The sequence below is a fragment of the Peromyscus californicus genome, unplaced genomic scaffold (genome assembly GCF_007827085.1).
Source record: "Peromyscus californicus insignis strain IS unplaced genomic scaffold, ASM782708v3 Scaffold_3__1_contigs__length_106647218, whole genome shotgun sequence".
Classification (NCBI taxonomy): Eukaryota; Metazoa; Chordata; class Mammalia; order Rodentia; family Cricetidae; genus Peromyscus; species Peromyscus californicus.
In genome coordinates this window covers 80,696,961-80,707,595 of record NW_026294551.1, presented here as the reverse complement: position 1 = coordinate 80,707,595, position 10,635 = coordinate 80,696,961, and positions in this window count along the sequence as shown.

The window sequence follows — 10,635 nt, the reverse complement described above, 5'->3', positions numbered from 1 at the left end:
AATTAGGGTAGTCATCAATCTGATTACAGGAGATGGCTAGTTCAGGCACGTCTCCACTATTGCTATGAGTCTTACCTGAGGGTCATCCTTGTGGATTTCCAGGAGTTTCACTGGCATCAGGTTTCTCCCTAAACCCAAAATGGCATCCCCTATCAAGACATCTCTTTCATTACTGGCCCCCTCCATCCCATCCCCAACTCTCCCAACCGGATCTCTCATGCACCAATCCACACCCGCCCACCCATGGCCTCCAGTTTATCTAGGAGATCTCTTTTATTTCCCATTCCCAAGGAAATCCATGCCTCCCTCTTTGGGCCCTCCTTGTTACCTAGCCTCTCTGGAGCTGTGGATTGTAGCCTGGTTGGCCTTTATTTTACACCTAATATCCACGTAAGAGTGAGTAATACCATGTTTGTCTTTCTGTGTCTGCATTACTAACTTAGGATGTTTTTTGACTGCAAATATCATGGTGTCATTGGTTTGTTTGTTTGTTTGTTTTGTTTTGTTTTAACAGCTGAGTAATACTCCATTGTGTAAATTTTTTTTTTAACCATTATTTGGTTGAGGGGCATCTAGGTTGTTTCCAGGTTCTGTCTATTACAAATAACACTGCTATATACATAGTTGAGCATGTGTCCTTGTAGTATAGTTGAACATCCTTTGGATATATGTCCAAGATTAGTATAGCTGGGTCTTGAGGTAGATTGATTCCAAATGTTTTAAGAAATGACCATATCGATTACCAAAGTGGCTGTACAGGTTTGCACTCCCACAAGTGGTGGAGAAGTGTTCCCCTTGCTCCATATTTTCTCTAACATAGCTGCCATTTGTGTTTTTGATCTTAGCCATTCTGACAGGTGTAGATGGTATTTTGGAGTCATTTTGATTTGCCTTTCCCTGGTGCCTAAGGATGTTGAACAATTCTTTAAATGTATTTCAGCCATTTGAAATTCTTCTGTTGAGAATTCTCTATTTAAATCAGTACCCAATTTTAATTGGATTATTTGGTATTTTGATGTCTAGTTTCTTGAGTCCTTTATATATTTTGGAGATCAGCCTTCTGTCTGATGTGGGGTTCATGAAGATCGTTTCCCATCCTATATGCTGCTGTTTTGTCTTATTGACAGTGTCCTTTGCTTCACAGAAGATTTTCTGTTTCAGGAGGTCCCATTTATTAATTTCTGACTGTGGGAGGCCAGTTCCCATCTTTTCAAGGGTTCTTAGGAAGAGAGAGGGATAAGAAAATATTAGATAGAAAGAAAAGAGGAGAAAGACAGAAACACAGGATAGCTTTGGGAAAACCTGGATCAAAACCCAATGGACCCATCTGCCTCTTCAAAAGGGTTTTTTATAACAATGACAAGGAGTGGGGCAAAAGACCTCCCCCTTGCTAGATCAAAACACACTGTATAGCCAAGTGTAGACTTTTCCAAACACCTGGTAACCATGTCCATGGTCAAATTATCCTTTTATTCAGCCCTGCTGGGTAAAGCAAGCTCAGATTCTTGAACCCTGAGTAAGTTCTCACTAGGAAACCTCTGTGGGTCTCTATAGTCAACCTCAGTGTCTGTCCTACTGGTGCTATATTCAGGAAGTTGTCACCTGTGCCAATGCATTTCAAGGCTACTTCCCACTTTCTCTTCTATCAGGTTCAGTGTAACTGGATTTATGCTGAGGTCTTTGATCAACTTGGAGTTGAATTTTGTGCAGATTGATGGGTATTGATCTACTTGCATTTTTCTACATGCCAATATCTAGTTATGCCAGCACCATTTATTGACAATGCTTTCTTTTTTCCATTGTATAATTTTGACTTCTTTGTCAAAAATCAGGTGTTCATAGGTGTGTGGATTTATATCAGGGTCTTCAATTGGATTCCATTGAAGTACCCATTTTCTTATTGGTGAGTTTTAAGAATTCTTCAATATTTTGGACAGCAGTTCTCCATCAGAGATATCTTTCATAGACATTTTCCAGTATGTCTCTTATTTTTTTATTCTACTGTAATTATGTTTCACATAGCAAACTATAGTGCTAACACATTAGTTATTGTGTTAATGAAGCTCCTTAACATTGTAATTTAATGTTCAGCTTATCAAATCATGTATAATGACATAAAAGTCTGCATTAAACCCAAGGCCATCTAGACTTACTCTGATTTTTACCTTACAGAAGTTTTCTGATGCTAGTAGCTTTTTATTTCAAAATTTTAATTGACTGTTTTAATAACAAAACAATGAGTTTAGTTATGAGTTTTAATACAGACATATCTTTGTGCTTTGTTTATTCATTTCCATATTACTGTCTCCAAGTCCTCCTCTTCCTTCTATGATCCCTTCATCCTTTCATATTCCATAGTCTCTGTTCTACTTTCATGGGATATGTGTCATGGATACATATACATGTTAGCACGCGTGCACACACACACACAGAATTAAATTGAGATTATGCAAATTAGATACAAGTAATATTTGTCTCTTTGACTGGCTTGTTTTACTTAACATGATGATCTTCACTTCTGTCCATTTCCCTGTAGATGTTAAAATTTCTATCTTTGTTAAAGATAAATAAAACTATTGTGCACATATATTCCCATTCATATGTTGGTAGGTATCCAGGCTGATTCTTACCATATCTTAGCTGTTGTGGACAGGGCAGCTATAAACATGAATGCTCAAGTATATCTGCAAGGTGACCTAGACTTGGGGAAAATTATTAATCCATTCTAAAGTTGATTCTTGCTCCATGTATTTGTAAACTCATATTGTCTACTTTTGTATTTAATTGCTCATACTTAGCATTTCCCCTTTGCTATATTTACAAAGTGACAGTGGAAATATTAGCACTGGGCTTTTAATATCTTCTTCCTCTCAAAAGAAAGGTGTCCAGTATTTTGACAGAGATCATGCTGACAGATATTTTTTACTTATTTTAATACATTATCTAAAGATAATACTTCTTCCTAAATGTTATTGAGTATAGTTTTCTTTTCCCATTAGGCTATTTCAATTTTCAAGTTAATTTCTCACTACATTGTATTTTAAGTGGTTACTGAAATTTCCCTTAATAGAATCTGCACAAGTTTATTCTGAGGCTTAATATACTTCAGTTTTTCTAAGTGATGCCTACATAGGTTCTTGATAATAGAGTGAATTTGCTCTTCTTCTGCCTGTGATAGTCACCTGAACTGACTCATTAGTTCTCTTTCCTTGTTATATTTTTGTAATTTTAAGTATCATAAACTGCAAGAAAGTCTAGTCTTACTACTATTTTGATCCTATAAATATTTTCTTGAATCCCTGTTGACTTTATACTTTGTATTTTGATTCAATACATTTGTGCTCCATAAAATTTTATGGCATAGAGTTCCCCACTCCTCCCCTATACTTGCATGTTAAATACCTAATGCATCGAATTCAACACTGTCTGATATTATTACTGTGCAGATTCTTGCTCTATCTGCAACTAAACTTTGCAAATATTTTCTTGTTGCATTTGGGGGCTATGTTTTGATAGTAATTTATAATATTTTTAATGTAAATATTTACTTTTCCTTTCCCCCATTGTTAATAGATTTCTCAATGCCTTTTTATCTTTGAAATAATGGTATGAATACTAGAGTGATTAAATTTTATGTTTTCATTATTTTTTCATAGTATTTTAGATTCTGTGTAAACAGTCCTTTTTGTCCCAACTTCTCTGTCCCAAATAAATACACAGAGGCTTATATATTAATTACAAAATGTTCGGCTATTAGCTCAGGTTTATTACTATCTCTAACATTTAAATTAATCCATTTCTATTAATCTAAGTATTGCCTGTGGCCCATGGCTTTACTGGTTCTCTAGTATCTTGTTCCTTGTCAGCTTCCTCACACCTCTCTCGATGCTTTTCTTCATCTCAGTCCTCAGTTTGACTGTTGTGTCTAATTTTATCCTGACTTTCTATAGGTCAAACAGCTTTATTATTAACCAATGAGAGTAATACATATTCACAGCATACAGAAGTATCATCCAACAGCATCTTCCCCTTTCTGTCTAATCAAAAAGGAAGGTTTGAACTTTAACGTAGTAAAATTGCATACAACAAAAGAGTTATCAAGCAAGAATTACAGTTACAATATGTAGACTATTTGTATTTGACAAAATCAGAGAAAATACTCAATTATCCATCCTGCCTTAGTGAGTTCAAAGTTTTATATCTAATTTACCCTTTCATCATAACTAAGAAAAATTATAACTATGACTATCTAGTCTTCAACTCCATCAAAGACTCCAGACAGATGAAATGTTACCTAAAGACAGGAAGATCAGGTTGCCTGGACAGTCACCCAAAGTTTCTCTGTAACATTGGGACATCCACCTTTGGCCTACACACCTAGCATATCTGACAGACTTTTCTGTGAAGCAGGAAATTTGTCCTATCTTGTCTTGGCAAAGTTTGACAGTTGCCTTTTTTGCATTCCACTGGTTCAGTTTGAACAGTAACTGTCAGCAACTGAGGCAAGGGCAGTTTCTGTGGAGGCCCACAAAAGTTCCTAGTGAGATCTGAGCTTGCTTTAGCCAGCAGAGCTGCATTAAAGGATTGCTTGACCATGTGGATGGTTTCTAGGTGATTGGAAGGGTCTACACTTGGCTGAGCTAGTGGGAGGTCTGTGCTCCACCCCTTGGCATTCCTATAAATAGCCCTTTAGAAGAGACACTAAGGGCTGGTGGATCCTGAGGCTATCCTGTGTTCCTACCATTTTTTCTCCCCTTTATCCTTCTATCTAAATCTCTTATCCCTTTCTCCTCAAGAAAAACTGGGAGCTGGTCTCCCACAAGTTTCTTTGCCCACATGGCTAGCTTTTGACATAAAGAAAACAAACTGCAGAAAAGATGATGAGCATAGAAGAAACTCCATTTGGAGTTTGTTTTCCTTATGGCAAAAGCTACCAGAAGCAGACGTGTTACTGTCATGAAAAGTCTAAGTTATTAAAACATTTTAAATGCCATATTCTGGACTCTTTGAAGTGTTTGATGATTACCTATCTATCTATCTGAAATACATCTTTGTATACCTAGAAAACCTAACTAACATGACTATAAGTTTGACTATTATAGATGACTATTAATCTGTATTTCTTATTTAGACATTACATTTTTAATTGAACTGCATAAACACAAAACCTTAAATAAGAGTAGAAATACACATACAGTATAACAAAATTAACTTTAAATTTGTATCAGTACACTAAAATTCATCCTAATGTAAAATATTTTGAGATTAACAGTTGTTTTTTGGATTAAAGTACATTCAATAATCTACCCCTTTTTCCCCATCATAATAATATACCCTTTCCCCTCATAGTTTCTATGTCATAACCCCCTTTCTTCTTTTAGAAAGAGATTGACTATGACAAATAACAATTTGTAACCAACCCCCTTTAAATAAAAACAAACATTTATAACCAATATTTTGGGAATATGGGCATAGTTTTCCAGACTGCTTCCTGTTGATTGGTGGGTGCTGGTAATCTTTGAGGGATAATGAGAAAATCAAGATAATATAAGTCTTTGCTGGAGTATTTTGTGAGGCTGTATCATCTCAGTCATTGGCCTTGAAGCTGTTTTGGATGTTGGATCATCTGGCCTGTTTTTATTGGTATCTAGTACCTGTGTTCTGAAAGTTCATAAACTTTAAAGGTAACATACATATCTATATGAATACAAATATAAATTGTGAATTGTACACAATCCAGCCAAAGTAAATTTTTGTTTTATTTTTGAGCAGGTAAAATATTCATCAAGTGTTTTGTAGTTACTTTAGGTTTATTTTCTCATGTCTGTAGTCAGGATTTCAGGGGAACTTTCTCTGTCAAACTTCATTTTCCTTAATCCAGAATGAATCCATAGCCTCTCATTTCCTGTGGAAATAAAAACAGAACCTCTTCCCCAAATTAACATATCTTTTGACTTAAATTTTGAAGTCAAGATATTTTTAAAATATATAGGTTGGTTTAATATAGTAGTTTCCATAATCCAAGGTCTCTTAGTAGTTATTATTTGCTCATTAACATAAAAAATATAAAGACAACACAATAAAATATAGAATCCATATTCTCTGTATATTTCCCATCTTTATGTGACATATTATAGTTTTTATTATTCTATTTTTTAAGGACTTTACCATTATTTTTAAATTATTCTTTAAATCTATGACTGTCTCTACCTTTTTTCTTCTCTTTCCCAAGCCTATGAACATTTTTCAAATATACTGTAACACTTTTACAGGCCTTTTTTTTTTGTCTGAATCTGTCCTTGCTGTGTATTGGTTTAAATATTAAGGCAACTCTATGTAGTTAAAAGGCGGGTTTATTTTGTGAGGTAACTTGCAAGTGAAGGGATAGGTTAAAGGGTCTGGGAAAGGTGTAGCGCAGTCCAGTAGTCTTCTCTGGAGAACTCGGCTCGGTCTACCTCCAATGTCCAGAATCCAGGAACCAAGTGTGCTGGCCCATCCGGATCTTGGGTCTTCAGGGGTCCTCTCTCAGCTCCATCTTGTAGGTGTGACAGTTACCGAAGCCTCAAAGGGGGTGGTACTTCAAGGTCAAAGCTGGAACAGCTACCCACTACATCTCCTCCTTTTGTCTAAATAAGAAGGTTCTAACCTAATACAAGACTATATATAATAGGAATGATTATCAAATATTGGTCAGGAGTAATAAAAGATAATGACCTAGATAAAATGGAACTACAGCTAACGCGAACAATATCAAACAAGAAACACATACTAAAATCCAGAGAAGTCTGGAGCATAGGTAAATGGCATGTTACAAAGATCATTCCAAAAGGTGTCATATCCTAAAGAACCTAAATCTAATACTTAATAAGTTCAATCTAAGATTATATATATATTAAATTGTAACTATAACTGCTACTCTTCAATTCCATCAAAGACCTAAGAAGGAATATAATGATACCTGAGAAATGGAAGATGAGCCGGGCGGTGGTGGCGCACGCCTTTAATCCCAGCACTCAGGAGGCAGAGCCAGGCGGATCTCTGTGAGTTTGAGGCCAGCCTGGGCTACCAAGTGAGTTCCAGGAAAAGGCACAAAGCTACACAGAGAAACCCTGTCTCGAAAAACCAAAAAGAAAAAAAAAAAGAGAAATAGAAGATGGATGCAAGCAACTTTTGGGAGTCTTGCAAGAGTAGACAGAGACAGTTGGCAGCCTGGACAGTCACCTAAAGTTTTTCAGTATTGTTGGTGCATTCAAATTGGCTACAGGCCTAGAGTATCTAACAGGCCATTTTCAGAAGCAGGAATTCTGAAAGACCATCATATCCTGTCTTAGCAGAGTTCAAAAGTCACTTTTCCTTGTGTCCCCCTTGTCCAGAAGGACAACATTCGTACTTTCAGCAGTTGAGGCAAGGGCAGTTCTTTGCCCAATAGGCCATTTTGTGCCAAGAAAACAAACTTCCAAATGGAAATGTCTTAGAAGCTCAACATTCTCTCAGGATCAAATTGTTGCTACCAGAAGCAATTGTGTCTCACATCAACAGAATTCTAAGTTATTTAAATGCCATATTCTCTAGGTCCATGAAGTGTTTGAAGATTACCTGTCCATCCAACCTATGTATCTGTAAATCTGGATAACCTAACTAACGTAATTATAGAGATGACAAGCATAGGTCTTATCTATAAGTCTTATGTACCTAAATAACCTAAGGACTAAGGCTTCATGTAAATAAGATAAACAGTCTGTAAGCAAATGTATGGTAAAGGACAATGACTTCAAAATTGTGACAATGCACAAGATAACTTTAACAGAGGTAGGAATGTATAGCACAATATGCAATATGACAATAATCCTAAATATATATCAATATACAAAATATCCTAAACAGAAGTAGAACATACCTACAGTATGGCAGATATAAATTTACATTTGTATCAATATACAAATATTTCAAATAAGAGTAGAAATATATGTACATTATAACAAATATAGTTCTGTAATTGTATCAATATACAAATTATCTCAAACAGGAATATAAAAATAGTTTACATTTGTATCAACATATAAGAATCTATAACAGTGCAAATTATCTAAGGCTGCTATTTTACTAAATTTGTTTACTAGTATATACAATAATCTACCATAATATCTTATACCTATCCATTCCACTTTTTCTTTTCTTTTTTTTTTTTTGTTTTTGTTTTGAGACACTTTTTGTGCTGTGGGATGTCCTGTATGTTGTGAATATATGTTGCTATGATTGATTAATAAATAAAACACTGATCGGCCAGTAGCCAGACAAGAAGTATAGGATAGGCGGGACAAACAGAGAGGAGAGACTGGGAGGTGGAAGTCTGGAAGAGACGCCAGCCTGCCATCCAGGAAGCAACATGTAAAGACAACAGGAAAAGCCATGGAACACATGGCGACATATAGATTTACAGAAATAGGCTGAGTATAAATGTAAGAGCTAGACAATGGTAGGCCTGAGCTAATGGCCGAGCAGTTTAAATAATATAAGTCTCTGTATGTTTATTTTATAAGTGGGCTACGGGACTGCTGGGGATTGTCAGGACCCAGAGAGAAAAACTCCAGATACAGCTGTGTATCTGTAACCTTTTCTGTCTGAATGAGCAAAAACTTTAGACCTGCCATGCAGCATGCACTTGGGAGATGTCTCTCTATATTGTGGCCCATGTGAGATGGCGGAAATCTGCCATGTGGCTTAGCTCAAGCCCTCATGCCGTGGTCAGTGGATGTGCCACTGTACCATGACTTGCATGAGAGGCATGAACTAGGAAGCTGTTTTTGGCTCCATTTCTGTGTTCTAGAACCAACCTCCCCCCCGCCCCGCCCTTTTTTAAAGCTTTCTCAGGCTTTATGTGGATGCATGGACACCAGGTTGGAATGCTATATGTAAACGACACTTTTTGTCCTGACCTCCCAGTCCCAAATAAATACACAAAGGCTTATATATTAATTACAAAATGTTCAACCAGTAGCTCAGGCTTATTACTAACTACCTCTTACATTTAAATTAACCAATTTCTAGTAATCTATGTATTGCCATGTGGCCAATGGCTTTACCATCTTTACCAGTCCTCTAGCATCTTGTTTCTTGGGCTGCTCACTCACATCTCTCCTGACTCTGCCCTTCTTCACCTAGTCCTCAGTTTGATTGTCCCACCTAACTTTATCTTGACTTACTATAAGCCAAACAGCTTTCTTATTAACCAATGATAGTAATAAATATTCCAGTGTACAGAAGGATTATCCCACAGCAATTCTGTTTTTCATTAAAACCTCTGTTAGAAACACCTTTCTATTCAGCATCCTACAGTTCCTTCCCCTCTTAACTTGCAGGCTCATTTCCTCAATATAGAGTAGATTTCCTTTGCCATCTCTTTGCTCAGCTGTTTTATCTTTTCTATTCTTTACCTAAGAATATGAAAAATTCACGTGTTCAATTTCCTGTCACTCCTCTCCATGTTTAGTTTTCTCCATGCTTAGCTTTCTCTCTAAAAGCTATTCTTTGCTAAATTTTATCAAGCTTCTCTTTCTTTCTTTCTTTCTTTCTTTCTTTCTTTCTTTCTTTCTTCCTTCCTTCCATCCTTCCTTCTTTCATCCTTCCCTCCCTCCCTCCCTCCCTTCCTTCCTTCCTTCCTTTTTTCCTTCCTTTCTCCCTTCCTTCTATCCTTCCTCCCTTCCTGTCTGTCTGTCTGTCTTTTTCTCTTCTGTTGTTTGTTCTGTGGCAGTTAACCTTTCAGTAGCCATTTTCTTCCTCTGGTTTGTGTTTCAGAAATATTTCCTATTCCTAGCTGAATTCAATCCACCTTTTAATATCTTGCTTTATTTTGCACTCTATTCTTTCAGCTAAGTCTGTATTGGGGACTTTTTTGTCTCAATGAGGTCTTTTCACACATTTTTTAAAAATTCTGACATTAATATATATTTACTGGAACTATTATGCTGTCATACAGCATTATCAACCTAATTTCTGTTTTATACCTTTCATTATTGTGTGTTTCCCTCACTTCAGAGGCATTTCAATCAGTTTTACATTTGTCCTCAGTGGAAACTTTGGAACATGGTGTTCATCCACTGCTCTCTTCACTCCTACCCTATGTGTTAATTCACTATTTCTGGGGGTTTGCATCTTTCCTTTGGGAAAACATTCTTAACAAGATATCAGTAAATATAGGGCGAATTATTCCTTCCATCTGTAAAATTATCATCAAAATTGTTTTTCATCCTCTTTTTCAAAGTTCTCTCTTGAGTTTACAGAGGCAAATGTTTCCATTGTCTTCTGCTACTCAATTGAAGCATTGGTAATGCAACAAAGTTTCCTTTTTCTTCTTCCAAAAAAATTCTTGATAACACAGAGGTCCAAGTCACATATCTCCTTTCCATACCTTTATTTATTTTCTCTAGATCAAATTAACTCTTGATTTATAATTTTGCATAAACTCTTACAGAACTCGAACCTGGCTCTCTCTCTGTCATTCTTTCATTGTACACAGACTGTGATACAACTTACTCTTTATGTCTGTGAGACATCTCAAGCTGACCCCATCCATCTGAAAAATTCAGTTGTCCATATCAATTTAGGATCTTCTCCTGTTTCTATCTCAGTGAAGAA